Source organism: Drosophila sechellia, chromosome 3R (genome assembly GCF_004382195.2).
Source record: "Drosophila sechellia strain sech25 chromosome 3R, ASM438219v1, whole genome shotgun sequence".
NCBI lineage: Eukaryota > Metazoa > Arthropoda > Insecta > Diptera > Drosophilidae > Drosophila > Drosophila sechellia.
Genome location: NC_045952.1, coordinates 7,827,238 through 7,842,281, shown reverse-complemented (window position 1 = coordinate 7,842,281; position 15,044 = coordinate 7,827,238). Strand labels below are relative to the sequence as shown.

Here is a 15,044-nt window from a genome sequence, read left to right as displayed (position 1 = left end):
GGTTAGCCCTTTGCCATGTCAGCACCTCGCAACGTCACTGCGGAATTAATGGGTTAAGTAAATAGCCATGTAATATTTTTCCATGGGGCCTTTTGGTTATGCCAAGGAAGGACTTCAATGGCAGCGCTCGGATGTCGATGCTGATATCCTCCGGTCTGCACTTTTTGTCCCATTCAAAAGGCTTTCTTTTCGCTAACGAAGGCACCGAATGGTTCGTAAATTTTAAAATAAATATTTAAAGAACTGCCCTTTGTCTAAACCTCGGGAATAGTATGCCAATCAATTCCTATATAATTTATCATGCTTTAATAATATTTTAATATTAATATTAATATTTTGTTTTCCATTTGGCTAGTGCACAAAGTTCAGTGGTCTCTGCGTATATATATTATTTTTCTTAAATGTTGAAAGCCATGGAACACCATCTGAATCGTGATTCATGTAGGCGGTTGCACCTTGCCGAGGGAAATGTAGGTGAAACATTTCGCATTCATTTGGCGGCGACAAAAACGCGTTCTTGCACTTTAACCGCGCTCAAAATATCCGTAAACACAGGCTGGCGAACTAAAAGCGCTGTTGTCGTCGCCATGTGTGCGCAGATTGCATTTCAATGGGTCCAACCCGTACGTCCACGTCGTCCCTTCTCCGCCCAGTGATTCCCTTCCAGAACGACTAGCCGGCATCTCTGTCGGTTTCCCAGGCTGCGCCATGTGCAAGCTGCACGGCTGTTTCTGCTGTGCTGCATTGCATTGCATTGCGCGTTGCAAGGGTCGGCTGTTGTGGCTTTTGTTTTAGCAAAAGAGAAGTGAGAACAACTTGCCCCTTGCGATGGCAAAAGGCAAGAAAGTAGGCCAAGTTAAAATTGATTTAATGCGTTGATTGCGTGGAAGCCGGGTCTCGTTGCAATTGCAGTTGCAGCTGCAGTTGCCGAGATTTATGCCGCGTCAGCTGCGTCTTGTTTTACTTTCGATGGATCTTAATCTCGCCCGCGATCCGTTGGCCTGGGATCGTACTGACCCAGAAACGGATCAGTACGGTAACGCAGGGCGTATGAGTAATATGGGATTGCGAGCATTGACCCAGGACCTCTGGGCCGCCCACTACGAGCGTTCGTTAAAAATAATAGCCAACCCCCGTTGCAGTTTGCGTGTCGCAACGACCCCATCCCATCAACTTCAGCTTTTTTCCGCAGTTTGTTGATTTTCGCGGCGGCATCGTCAAGGAGCTTTCCTTCTGACAGCTAATTGGAAAAATGTTTGAAAATTCGGCGCCTGTTTACTCGCGCACATCAGATCGTTGCCTCGGCAATCGCCTCGGATCGAATCGAAGGGTCCTTGGCAGGATGCGGAACAAGGGCGCATTATATTTTAACACCTTCATCCAATTGCCAGCTTTTTGTTCTACTTCCTCGCATCTATCCTGCCCGCTGTCCGCTGTCAGATGCGTTGCCCTTCTGTCCCTGCCGCGGGCTTAATTTATGGACTTTGGCCATTTGCTGGCGCATCATTATAATGTATTTTTTTTCCTTCCCGTTGCTGGTCCATTCCAAAAGTGACGACAAAACATTCCACAATATGACAAAAGCGAAAGAAAGAGAAATCCCTTTTGCAAAAGAATCAAATGCAAAAAAAAAGAACGCCATCGACAATTTAGATAAATTTTCCCACCAGCCATGGCCATAAAAACAAAGACCACGACCCGAGAAGATCATCGAGGGGTGCTCTCGCTCTCTCTCTCTCTCTCTGTTTCTCTGCAGGATTTCGGGGTGTCCAGGCCACGGGTGCGGTCATCATACTCATCCTCGTCCTCATTCCTTTACCCGTCCCCAAATCACCCAGTCCATTCATCCACAATATAATCACGCTGTGCTCGATATCGAATGATAAACTCCGAGCCAAAATCGTAAGAAGATGATAGTGTGCGGTGCTGATGGTAATGGTAGTGGTGATGCTGATGTTGGTGGTGCTGCTTGCCTCCTCCAGTTTGTGTGTGCTCAACGGCTCAGCGCATATCCTTCAGGTACAACTTACTCATATATCACAAAAGGATACTGCGCTCCTCCCGTTGTGTGTGCTTTTCTGCTTAGCTTTTTGTCTTGTCTGCGTGGTCAGCGCTCTGGCTATTACTTTTATCCCCTCGATCCCCGCGATCCTGCTCGTCGTGCTCGTCCTGCTGGCCGCTCGAAGGTGACACCGTGGCACAGACAATGGCCAAAGGAGGAGACACGATGGTCAAGCGACCGCCTCTCGCAGCGCTAGGAAAAAAAGGAAGCGGCGAGCAAAAAATTAGACGAAACGAACCAGTCGCTGGTCAAATGCAAAAAATACTTATAAAAAGAAGTACGCAAATCAAAATCAACTCATAAAAAACGTAGTTTTATATGTGGGTCTGCATTAAAAATGCAAATGTCGCATTGAGTTTCCTTCGTTCATGGCTCGTTTTTTCTATTTTTTTTTTTTTTGGGCTCATCGTCCTTCTCTTGCGATGTCCTCGCAGCGGCTGGTCATCCACTTCCTGTCCGTGTTTCTGGGTTGGCATTTAAGATTTTGGGTAAACAACGTTTCGCAACGGTGACTAGAAACTACTTTCTTGACTTGAATATCTAAGGTACTAGGAACAGAACGTTACTTATACAAGAAAATCGATTTTACAGTTTACAGTTAAATTCAAAACTCAAATATACTTTATTTTATTTTATTTAAATCAAATCTCAATGCTCTTGTTATCCAAATATCATATATATTGCATAAAACCATTTATTCGCTAGAAAAGATATTATTTTTTATATCTCTAAGATAAATAAATGGTTTTAAAATAAATTACAAATTCCTGCACCCGCGCTGCTGAATTATACCCTATTCTAAAGACTTTCGAGGGATTTCCTTAATTCAGATTGATTTTGCTCGCCAAATCCAAGAGCTCAGCAGCAAAAACGTGAGCAACCACCGGCGATAAAAAGCCGAGCCAGAAGGAAGAGCGAATAGGAATATTAAATAAAAAAAACGAGGAGAAACTGAACTATCAGCGCGTCTCAATAAGTTTCGGGCCCTGGACATTGTCCATCCTTTTGCGAGAGAGGTTCAGGTACATTCGAGGACGCGTCCTTAGGCGAGTGTGAGTACCTCTACCTCTACCTATACCTCTACCTCTACCTACATCCATTTGAATGCAGACAAGTCCTTGCGTCGTGATCTTCCTTTGTGCGGCGGCCAAGTGCGCTGCTGTCTGCCGCCCTCCCCCCAAAAACCGCTCGACCCTCGGCAACCCCGGCATCTCGAAGGAAATGAAATGAAAAGCATGCAGAAAAAGTTTTATTATGCGCGAGAGGGAAAAAAATACGATTTTTTATATGAAAAATATTTGGAACGGACTGCGGACTGCTGCGGCTGGCGTGGCAGGGGGTTGAAGAGGGAGAAGCGGTACGAGGACGAGGATCTGGATGAGGATGAGGGGCTCGCTATAGGGGAACCGCCGGGGCACACATGCATGGGGGTAGGGTCTTGAGCTTTGTGCCTTCGCCTGTGTGTTTGTGCCTCTCGGATCGCAAGAAGTGTTGGATGTCATCTTATTATTTCGAGACCATCGCAGCGACGCCGGCAGAAGAGCGCTCCGATCCGAGGCGATCCAAGCCTTTGCGATCCGATCCGATCCGATCGCCTTGATGATGACCATGCGTCCGTGATATTCCCCTACAGCTAGCTGGCAAAGAGCCACCGCCACTACGGGGCTACTGCGTCCCCCGTCAGATGTAAGCCTCGCAAAACTGTGGGAATGAAAACAGGATCGGCACGAAAAACTGCGTTATCGCCGCAGATACGGACATTTCTTTCTTAATGTTGTTGTTCTTGATGATGCCTCCGACTTTTGATGATGATGCTGCTGCTGCTGCTGTTGCTGCCTCTTCCTCTTCTGATGGTCAGCGTGATCAATGTGAGGCATCAGCATCAGCGTAAGCGTTATCCTTTCAGCCTCGTTGCCTACATTCGCTCCGTTTGGCTTTCGTTTTCTGCCCTGGTTGCGAAAGAAGACGCTTTCGATTTTCACCCACCTAAGGATTTCGTCGATCCTACAATCGTACCTCTGTAAATTGAACTGTTACCTACTGATGGTACAGTTTTTTTTAGATGTAATGCCCCAGAACCCAATTTTATTTTATATTATATGAGATTGTTATTTGTACTGGCAGATCAGATCAATAGAAGATTTCATTCATTTAGAGGAAAAAAACCACATAATTGTGAACTTGGAATAACTCTGAAGCAGTTAGCTAATTTGTCATATTCTGGCACCATGAATCATCTATAAGACTCCCCCCCATCCTACAACGCATCTTATATTATTGTTTTCCCATCAGACTTTGCGTACTCCCCCAGTGCGGTCATCGCACCTGCTGGCTGGCTGGCAAATTGAGTTAGCGAGTGGCGAAAATCCATCCGAATCAGTAACTGAATCCGAGAGAGATGGGCACATAGAGCCATGACAGATCTTATCGGGGGCATCTAGATACGCTTTACTTGTCGCTCGGCCATTGTCCGTGACTTCGAGTTAATTAAACTTGGACGGGCGGCGGGCAGCGCAGTGATGTGGATGGATCATAAAAACGGATTGCCCGGCGGGCAGCGATGGGAGCTGAAGAATTGCAGTTAATTGAAATGTTCCTCAAACATTTCGAGCGAGCGCAAGCAGGACGGACGACGCGGCAAAGGGAGACAGAGATATGCGGTAGAGATAGGAGAGCGCCTGGCGACAAAACGCATCGCTACTTTGTTGGCATCTTTGGGCATCGGGCATCGGAATCTCGAACTGAATCAGAATCAGAATCACTGAGGGGTCAATTCAGAGTGGCAGAAAATCCACAAAAAACCATCGAGAGAGAGCGGTGCTCTCCGGGCGACAAAGGTTTGACTACAAGCCGGCAAAAAGCTGGGTGGTTGCTAGCTGTGGCTGGGGCGAAAAACTACAAAAAGCAGGCTACGCCAACGTGTATCTCAGTGTGTGTGTGTGTGTGTGTGTGCCGCAGAGAGAGGTTGCAATACCAATGCAGTCGCTGCGAATGCCAAAAACAAAACAAAAAGGAAGCGCAGAATGTGCCTGTGTGCGTAGCCGGCAATCCAATTTGTGCTCTCTCGCGCTCTCTCTCCGTCGATGTGTGCGTTGTATCTGTGAGCGGTTGCGACTGCGACTGCAAGCTTTTTTGTCGCCAACGACTGAGACTCTGAAAACCGGGACTCTGAGACTGACTGACTGCCCAGCCAGCCGGGTATCTGTATCTGTATCGCATCGCCACTCCACTCGCAAGTATCGCGGACGCGCAAACGACCATGCGAAAATATTGCAACCACAAATCTGGAACTTTTTACACAAACGGTTAAGGAATCTCTAACCATAAACAACACATCTTTCGGAATTAATAATAAAATACCCAGTCAAAAACGCAACCATCGTTGGAAATCAACAATTCTTAGTCAAAATTCTATTCAGGATCGGAGTCCGCGCATACGATATCTTCAAAACACTGGATTATACCATATACTAAATAGAAACTGCAATAGAACCAGCCAGCACCACATTTGGAAAATCAAACAATAGAATCGAATCAATCACACAACACAATTGTCAGCAGAGTAAAACTTGTTAGTGTTAAAACGTTTAAGCAAAACATTTGCCAGTTTTTGTTTAAGTTTTTCTTTATTTGCTACATTTAATAACGACGGTAAATCTTTGATAATATTCTCTACTATGGTTAAGTGTTCAAGCCAATTACGCTTTTAATGTTAACCACTAATTTTAAAATATAACAACGAATCGAACGAACGCAGTCAAAACGGCATAAAACTTGTACTAAATCGGGTTACAAAGTATCTATGGCCACGCGTTGCAAACTGTAAAGCGTACGCAAAATGCAGCGACATGTCTGGAAATGCATTAAAATCAAATACAAAATCTATAAATATCTAACAAGTGAAACAAACACAACCTAAAACAAAGTAAAACAAAAAAAAATCAACGAAAAGAAGAAAAACACAGTTTTAGAATATATACATATATACAAGAGAGCAAACAACTAAAAGTGCATACTCAGTGTTCAGTGACAAACTATGATCATCAAGTGAGGCGAACTGAAAACAATTTAAATTATATAATTAACCAGTTAGAGCAATCAACGTTTTGCCATCAGCGACTGCGTTCGCCCACATTCGCAATTTACCTTTCGAACGGTTTCGGATTGCACCCGATTGGATCGCCCCAATAAAAACCACGAAACGCAGTCGTCCGAGACTTTCCAAAATTCGTAATAGCTAAAGGAAATTTAATCAAAATTAGCCCAGATACTACTACCTGATTGGCAGCCTGCCTGCAAGCTTTACGTAACCCGCAGAGCCAGGGAAAGTGCATCCGAAGCTTTTGCAGCGGCTCTGGATCGCCGATCGAGGCTTCAAAGCTCCACGCGGGGTATACGCCCCATGCGAAATAAAACAGCAAGAAAAAACACAAAAACGCAGCTGAGGAAAGAGAACTGAGAGTGCAACTGCATCGGCCGATCGACGATCGGGAAAGCCGAGCGCTCGTAACTTGTTCTCCGAGCCTTCGTGCACTTCCTGTGCCGCGCTGCTCTGATCGACGATCTGCAGCCACAGCCCCCAGCAACAGGCGATCAGTTCACTGGCGAATGCACCGCTGATTGCAATTACTGCAGAGCTGCATTCCTGCTCAGAAAGAGAGAGCCACGATCGGATTGGATCGGACTGGATCGGTGTGATCTACTGTACTCTCCGTCGAGCATCGCACTACGCACATTGCACACTGCACATCTCGGTATCTCCATATCTCCGCCACTCTCGATTCTTCGGATCGCAACGCAACGTGTCGGAAAAGCGCGAAAGTGGCAATTAATTTGCAACAAACACCCATTGTAGTCGATAAGTGCGGTCAAGTGAATCTATGTATAACTAATCTCCAGTGAAGTTCTTGAATAGTGCAAAAACGTAACTGAAACCCAAGCTGAAAACACACATTCGCATTAATTCGCATAAATATAGCTTAGCACATTTTCGGATTAAATATCTACAGCACCCATTGGATACATCATCATCGTCATCATCATCACCAGCTGCAACAGCGCACCCCACTCACTTGGATACACAGCGCCTGAGATACTCTCCACTCGGAAGTTGCAGCAACAATTCGCTCGAGTAAGTCACCAACTCAGATTTTAAATCGCCAGTACAGCTGCCGGGCACACCTTTTCGCTAAATAGAACAGATATGGATCTTTGGGTTTATATATTGCAATTTCGCAAAGTATGGCGACGTTAAGGCACATATAGCGTTTAGATGGTGACTCAAGGTTGCCGACCAAGACTTTTTATTGAAGGGCTTTGCCTTCGGTTATCTATTGCAATTTCTTTCTTTCATTTAATTAATTTAATTTACCCCATAAACATTTTACATTTCATCACTTACTACTTTGAGGAGATTTTCTAAATAATTATTTGTACTAAAGTTTTCATCAAATAGTTTTCTTGAAACGTTTTCTTTTGATACAAATTTTATATATTTCTGTTTGTATTAACATTGCATTATCTATGTAAAGGAAAGATAGCTCTGGAATTCCTATCTTTGATTATTGGTCGCAAGCATTCTCACACTCTACTGGAATTTTTCGCCAGCACACTCGAATTGTTTCACCAGCTTCTAAAGTTACCCAGCAGGTTTACTGTTAGTCAGCGGCACCCACTTATGTTTTTTAGAGCCAACTTCCCAGGGTCTCCGTTTTCATCACAAAGTCCCAAACTTTCGGTAACTTGAGAGACCCTCTAAAGTTGTGCCGCAAAGTAAATAATTTGGACATATTTTGATTTAAAGACGATTGCTGAGTGCTTAAAGAATTCCTCTGATTATTGTTTATTTTTAACCGCGCGATAGAATCCTTTGCTACTGAATTGGAATGTTCACGTGCCGACGAGCCACTTACCTTGTTGGTGGTCCGTCGGTCGGAAAGTGGGTGGTGCATCGGGTGGTGCAGTTGTTGTTTTGGGGGACCGGCAGACGAGCGAAACCCACAAGTTCATGACCAAAAAGCCGGAAAGCGTGGGCGTTGGGTTCCTGTTCCACCCGAAGAGAACCCCCCTGGAAAACCCTAACCCCCCAAAACACACTACTGTCCAGTCAACTCTTAGCTGCATCTGTGTGGGTGTATTCGTATCCGTATCTGTATCTGTACCCGTGCGTGTGCATCGGCATCTATAAATCGTATCTGTGTGTTTGCAAACTGACTGGCCGGTGCAACTGTGTGCGTTTATTTTAGTTAACGATTCGACTGACGATTTGCCCTCATGCCAAAGTTGTATAAAAATTTACAGACAGCATCTACGTTTTTTCACTCAGCCCTTGGGCATTCGTTCTTTTTGTTGTTTTCGCTCATTTAACCCCTTTGAAGGAATGTTCATCAGAGTTCTTTTTTGCATAGAAGCTTCTCATGCTCGCATTTGTATTTGTGTGGCTGTGCTTGTGTGTGGAACGCATTGTGGAACGTCGACAGTGAATTCGAAATGTACGTTGCACAGGAAAAAAGAATGTTAATGCTTGGACAGCCTATGTTGCTTTTATTATCAGTTCTGGTAAGACCAAGTTCAAATACCACCACTGCTCAACAATTTTCTTAGAGTTTGTCCGTTAATTGCTTACTAAAGTTCCCATGTTTTATATTTTATAAAATTTTATTTTGATTTTTATGTGTCATAAGATATTGCAAACTTTTCTTTTCGTGTAGAAGAAATTGCCTATATAGTCCGAAGAAAACTTGCTGATATTCTTTTAGCCTATTTATAAGGAATTTTCACTTTTGTTTGTCTGGTTTTTGCTTTACTGTTTATAATCTGACGGAGTTCGATGTTGAAGAAGATGAAGAATTGGTTTCCACACGCGACAAGATTCGATTCTCGAGTTTTTTTCGCGATCTTTCACAGGCCCAGCAAAAGAGAGCCAGAGAGAGAGCGAGAGAGCAATCTGTTTGTTTGTGTGTGTCATTGGGAGAGCATGTTTTTTCGCTTTTCGCTTTGTTGTGCAAATTCTGCTGCTTAACAAGCTATGGCTCTCTCCCTCCGCTCTTTCTCTCGCTTGCGTTTTTTGCGAAACTTTTTGCCTGCCTGCCCTGAGATACAAACGTATGTGTGAGAGTGACGCTCCGTGGGCTCTCCGCTCGCGGTGGTGTGCGTGCACTTTTGTCGCTGCAGCTTTTTCGTGGCTGCGACTGCGAGTGCGACTGCGACTGCGAGTGCGACTGCGACTCCCCGAGTTGTAGTTGTTTGGTTTGGTTTGTGGCTTTTGTTGTGCGACGCAAGTGACGAAGTGAAGACCAGAATTGCGAGCGGAGCGGCCACAGCCTCTGCTTCTGATTCTGTTTCTGCTGCTGCTGCCGATTCTGAGTTCTCGATTCTCAGTTCGATTCTCAGACGTTGGCGAACCGAGAACCGGTGACGTAGACGTTGCCGTCCGCCATTATTACAACGCGGCTGCCACACGCAAAATTGGACATACCAGCTAACCAAAAATAACCAACGCCAACTGCAGTTCGGATGCGAAGTGTGCTTGCCAAAAGTCAAACGAAAACGAAAATAACGCAAGGACCATAAATTCCCATAGTTATATTAACAAATAAAGCAAAAAATGAAATATGCTGGCTGAGAGCGCGCGCGACATGCGAATCGAAACGGAAACGTAACGACGGAACGGCGGGCGGCCAATTGTGATCTCATATACGCTACGATCTTAAATAAAATACAAATATTCTATTTAGAAAATGCCAGAAATCTAGCAACAAATTGTGCAACGCCGAGCAGAGTTATAATAACTAAACAAAATAAATACCGATAGTTCAAATTGAACGCAACGAAGTAATATTGTGAATTTCTTAGTGCAAGCCAAATACAACAAAACACAAAAAAGGTAATTTCAGTATCTTGGCGATACATTTGCGAACTGCAATTTGCAATTAGTGGCTACACACACACACACGCACACACATATTGGCACCGTGTGCTATATGTACTAAATATAAAATGTAAAAAGTGAGCGAGCAGCAGACAACAATATCGTATCAAGTGCCTGTGTGTGAGAGTGATTTCGAGTGCCTCTGTGTGTGTGTCAGTACGTTCCGATGTAGGAACAAAAAGCGACGGCATTTTATTTTATATTATTTTTCCACTTCGCCCTCGTCTCGCTCTCCTCCTCGCTCTTTTCTTGCACTGCAGCCCCAAGTGCCCAACACATGCATAGGTGTTAGTGTGTGCGTGTTTGCAATAATGTGCAAAAATTAGAAACGTCTATATGTATACACTGCGTATGGGGTATAAAATTAAAACGCCAAACAGCTGACGCATGGCGTGAAGTGAAACGAAATGAACCGGCCGAAATGAATTTAAATGAAATGTATGTGCGTTCAGGTGATTTCCCCTGATATTAAATAATAAAAAAGCTGAAACGGACGTCGACAACAACAACGCCCACGTTTCTTACCGTTTCTCAACACTGCAGCTGCACGCACACAAAGAAACGCAGAGGCCCCACAATGGAAGCGCCCCCAACACAGACACACATACACACTCTCAGCGGAGAGAGGCATGCAGCTTGGTTTTTTTTTCCTTTTCGCGACGCTTGCACACCAATATGTGTGTGTGTGTGAGTGCATTTAACATCGTCACAATCGCATTAAAACGCCGTCGTCTACCTCGTTGGCACCCCTTCCCTCCACTCCCTCGCAGTCCCCCAATTCTGCTTTGGCCACCATTTTGATTTTTGCCTTTTGCATCGCTCGCTGTGCCTCCCTTCTTCTGCGTCTCCTTCTTCTTGTCTTCCCTCTTTCCCTTTCCCTTGTAGCCCTTCGTTCAGCTCCAATATCTGGTCTTCGCCGCCGACGCCGCTTAAATCATTAATAAGTGAACTTAAAATAAAGAAAAGTCCAGCCAAAGTTGAATCGCCCCTGTGTTAGTTTTGTATCTGTGTGTGTGTTTGTGGCAAACCGGTTTGTAGCGCCTCTTAAACTGAGATTTTCACTCTGTTTTGTGGAACGTTTTCGAGTGTTGCCTTCCTTTGGCCACTGCATCCTGATTTGGCGCAGCATGCTCTTGCTCCTGGGCTCCAAATCTTTCGGCCACGTGTCAAGCCAATGGCGTCCACACTCACACATACTTGCAACACAAACTAAGTCCACATAACACACATGCAATTTCGAAAACCGGCCGGCGTGCATAAAAGGGGGGAAGATGTGGGGGATGGCTGGGTGGATTGAAGAGGCCGAAAGCTCGCCTGCATTGGCCCAAAAGCTTTGAGTGCAACGAATGCGCTCTCCAAAGAATGCGCGTAAGGAGAGGCAGTGAGAATCGGAGAGCGAGCAATTATTTGCAGTATCTTCTTCTGTTTGTCTGTCGCGTCCTCAACAAACCCCCTTGCATTATCCCCATGCCCCCATGCAACCTCCTCCCCATTCACCCCACCCATGTGCGCATAATTTGGCGCTTTGCCATGTTTTCTCCTCGCTCGCCTTTGTAGAGCCCAAAAGCGGCTCTCACTTCGTTTGGGTGTTGCATGATGCATGACTCTTGGCTCTCGGCAAGAACATGGCCGGCGGCCAGGGGCCTTCCATTCTGGGTGGGGGCCTTTGGGGGTCTCTCCACAGGGGTTGCCGGCAAACACGTTTTGGCTTTTGCATTCAACTTGGGAGCCGCGTTAAGTAATTTTCTCTTTCATGTCCCTTTTCTTACCCCATCACTGGGGAATGTAGTTGTTTTGCGAAAATACCCCCTCTCCTCGTTCTGCTCATTAATTATTCAAATTGAAAATATGTATTAATAAGCCTCTCTGCGGTGATTACAAACTACCTTCTTAACCTAAAGTGCATTTGCAGATTCAATTGAAACTCAAGACTCTTAGACAATTCGTGATCAAAACATTCACTTATAATTTGGCTTAGCGCAACGCAGTATCCATAAGAGTTAAAGCTTCCTTTTAGTTAAATGAATTATGTTTTTGTATCAAAGACCGCATGTTCCCAGTTCTGCAGTTTCTTCTAAATAGTTGCCTTCCGCTGCACCCAATTTATTCAGGCCACTTTGAATGCCGATGTCTCTGTAGCCGCACTGCAATCAGCGGGTGCCCGTGCCATCCGGAGCTATCTGCCAGGATGTACCACCCACTCCTTGCCACCAGGCCACACCACACCATGCCATACAATAGGCAGGCACCACGGCGGGCGGTACTTGGAGCAGCCTAATTTCGCAAATAATAAAATACGCTAAAATAAAAATGCAAGATACGCCGCTCCCCATTCTATCGTGGATATACATACGTATGTACATACGTTGGCCCCACTATTCCCCCTAGAATCCAATGCAATTGAGCGGCGCCTGCAGCCGGCACTTTTCTAATTCGCCAAACTATGGGGAACCCAGTGGATCTCGTGCCCGGCTATCTCAGCTTAGCTCTTGTCCTACTCGCATTGGGCTGGGGTTTGGTGTCGGATTGCCTCGGTTGGGTGGTTTTGTCGGATCTGTTTGGGTTAGTATGGGTTCGTTTGGGTTGGTATGGTTTGGTATGGGGGTCGCGTAGAGCACACAAAAGCGCTTTTCGGTTTACGACTGGCCCGTATGGCATGTGTACTTGCCTCTGACTTTTTGTGCACGTTTTTGCTCGCTGGAGGATGTTATAAATTTAGTCGAAAAACATGCAAATATATATTTTAACTATTTGTTTGAAAAAGGATTGGATAGATTGCTCATAACTTTTGTGTAATTAATGAAAGCGGGAGCCTGTCGACAGACAGCGGCGAGAGTTTACAACATTTGCGAAAACTTCTAAGGGATGGCAATTTGTATTTGTATTTGCCTTAAAATAGTGGCTTACACGGAGCATACCACGCAATGGGTCATCAACATCTGTAGAATCTATTGTCGACGAACTTTGTTACAAAACCAGGGTATCCCGAATTTCAATCCCCAAAACTGACTTTATTTGTGTGTGCTTTTTTTCTGCAACTACTAAAGTTGGCTTTCCTCTTTCCACAACTCTAGCTCCGACATCGACTCCTGGGGGCATCTTTGGCAGCCATAAAAAAGCATGCCATTTTCTTCTCTGGCAAACTTTTGTGTAATTTTCATTTTGTGCTTGTCGCGTGCCTCCTATTTCTCCAACTCGGCCAGCCCCAGCCCACTTCCTTCCATGAGCCGGCGGCTTTATGTACTGTTGCAGGCACGTCTTACCTTGTTTTTTCACTCCTTATTTTTGGCAGTTGCACAGCGCAAATATCCACGGACACGGATAGACACAATGCCTCAGTCTGAGCAACTGTTTGTACATACTGTCCGTACTGTCCGTCCGTTCGTTTGTCCGTCTGTCCGTTGTTGTCGCTGCCGCAATGCAGTGAATTCGGCAGGACCCCAAAATTTTGGCCTGGCCAACACGTGACTGACCTCCTCGAATGGGATGGCTTTCTGGGGTCACGGGAAGTGGTTGGATGTTGGGCGCCATTTTCATTTGTTGATGCGGCCGGCAGAGCGTCCCTGCACTTTTGCGGCCACAAAATGTGAGCATCAAATATTGAAAACATTTCCCCGGCCCCGGGGCTGCACAGTTTATGGCCGTGGCTGTGGGACCCAAGTGACGTGGCCAAAAAGAGCTTTTTTGGCAGATATTGCAACGACCAACCCGCCTGATTGGTTTCTTGGCAACAAAACCCCACTGAACTGCCACGAACTTGTTTCTGTGTTTACTCAAATAAACCCGACTTGCAACTTATTGCCATGTTATCTTTGATTTTGGCATCGGCTGCTAAAGAATATGCTGTTCTCTGCAGCCCGGCCACGTGACTACATTTGTTTAAATGTTGATAAGACATGGAAAAACAAAAATAATCTGATGGAGGTAAATAAAAGCAGGGGAAAAACCTTAAATAGGGACAACCTATACATAACCTTTAATAAAGACACGCATCATAACGATAGAATAGGAATTTCATTGCAGAAAATTTACGATATTCCTTTTGTATTAAATTTGAATGTTTTTGGCAATGCATTTAAATAGATATGATTGAAAATAGATGGAAATATGTAATTAAAAGTATAAATCTCTTTTTCCAGCGCCTAAAAGCAGGCCGACATCCCTGTTTACACCAGTGCCGAAAAGTAGGCAGCAATTAAATTTTCCTTCGGATTGCACTTTAAATGGAGGCCCTTCAAATATTTCATTAAACTTCTTCTGTAGCCCTCCATAAATTACAACAATTTTCATTCATTTAATATTCTCCTAAGGCCGAAAAGCCATCCTTTCTTCCCTCCAATCTTCACCGTTTTCTGCCGCCTGTGAGGCGCTTCCATCTAATTTGCTTGGTTCGCCTGCACTTTGCAGGGAATTTGTTCGTTGTCGCAATGCCATAAATTGTGCAACTTATTGCGGCCAACTGGCCGCCTTCTAATACCCCATCCCATCAACCCCCTTGTGGGGCTATAAATTACAAGAAGGCATTTGCCACACTTCCGTTTGGGGGCCTTCATTCAGGTCTGCTGCACTGTCTGCACTTTTCACTCCGGCCAGTCTGGAGTTATTTTTGTGCCTTAAATCGGCTTAACTGGCCTGGCCGGCGGAGTTGTAGTTGTGGCTCAGCTGGGCCCGAAGGGGTCTGAAAATCAATAACCCCCAGCAAGGTTGTGCTATAGAGGAGAGCCCCATTGTTGTCGCCGTTGTCCATGGCAATAACATTTAAATGGCTAGGGCTTCTTGAAATTCAAATTGCGAAAGCACAAACTTTAACACTTCCTCGATACCAAGGCGAACAACCCCGGACTATAGCCAGCCGCCACCATCCGAAAGATACTCGTAGTTTCTGCCGTCTACAGTCAGTCTGGCTTCGGTTGACAGACACAGGGGCGGAGTTGCCAATTTGCCATTGGGGGGATCTTGTAATTCTAGACCAGACTCTGCTGCCGGTGGCGACGTATTGTCTGGCAGACGGACGCGAGTGACGAACAAATGTGGCAAAACGATTTATTTGGC

General features: G+C 45.2%; 1 protein-coding gene across 8 annotated transcripts in view; it reads left to right on the top strand.

Moving 5' to 3' along the window:
• Window positions 1–15,044, top strand: part of LOC6619216 (heterogeneous nuclear ribonucleoprotein R) — a 54,083-nt gene that overhangs the window by 17,090 nt on the left and 21,949 nt on the right. The window contains exon 1 of one of the 8 annotated variants that reach the window (XM_032723729.1): window positions 5,273–7,193. The exons of 6 other annotated variants lie outside the window; for them this stretch is intronic. The gene's annotated coding sequence lies outside the window, so the exon portion shown is untranslated. Of the gene's footprint in view, window positions 1–5,272; window positions 7,194–9,331; window positions 9,948–15,044 lie in introns of those variants that run through there. One more of the 8 variants, XM_032723730.1, reaches the window with a different exon arrangement.